The sequence below is a fragment of the Podarcis vaucheri genome, assembly GCF_965113315.1.
Source record: "Podarcis vaucheri genome assembly, chromosome: 6".
NCBI classification, from domain to species: domain Eukaryota; kingdom Metazoa; phylum Chordata; class Lepidosauria; order Squamata; family Lacertidae; genus Podarcis; species Podarcis vaucheri.
The window spans coordinates 57,633,375-57,634,308 of record NC_138764.1 but is presented as its reverse complement, the minus strand read 5'-3'; positions in this window follow the sequence as shown (position 1 = coordinate 57,634,308).

The window sequence follows — 934 nt, the reverse complement described above, 5'->3', positions numbered from 1 at the left end:
CAGCGCTACGAGGCGTACTTTCAAGAGGCAGGTTCCCGCGCATCGGCCTCTTCAGGAGCACTCCCCCCCCCAAAAAAAAACAACAAAAAAAACAACACACGCGCACACACGCCTGGGCTCTGAAATAACGTCAAGGTTTAGTGCTGGAACATAGGGAATAATGGCTTTCTCGTAACGTGAGGAGCAGGGGCTCGGGCGTGCGTTTGGCTGTGTTGTTGACGCCAGCCAGTTTGCTGCCCCGGGGTTGTTGTTGCAGCGGGCAACCCTGTGCTGCTCAGGATCCGGCCGGCCACTGTGCAAGCTTGGTGAGAGATGCGGCTCCTCCTGGTGCAGGGCGCGTCTTCTGCAGTGATCCGAGGGGCTCACTTCCAGGGCCACAAGGAGCCGCGCTCTCTGGACCCCTTGCTCAAAGCACTCTGGGCTCACATCCACACCATGCATTTAAAGTACATGGCTTCCCCCAAACTGATCTGGGGGTGGCATTCCACCCCTTGCAGAGCTATAATTCCCAGCACCCTTGACAAACTACACTTTGGGCGAAGCCATGTGGTGCAGAGGTGACCTGGTTCTCCTTGTACTGCTTGCCTTCACCTGGCAAATGCTTATCCATTCCCTTTGTCATTATCCCCCCAAAAAGCAATGTCTGGTGTTGTTTGTGCAGTGGGGCTGGTCCTGTCTGCATGCTGTTATCCCAAATACATTTATTCATTTACATAAGAAGAGACCCTCTAGTTCAGACCAAAGGCCCACATAGTCCAGCATCCTGTTCTCACAACGACCAGCCAGATACCTGTTGGAAGCACACAAGCAGGAGCTTACTGCAATAGCATTCTCCACACTTGATATTTCTAGCAACTGGGATTCAGAGGCATACTGAGAGCCAGTGTGGTGTAGTGGTTAAGAGCAATAGACTTGTAATCTGGGGAACCGGGTT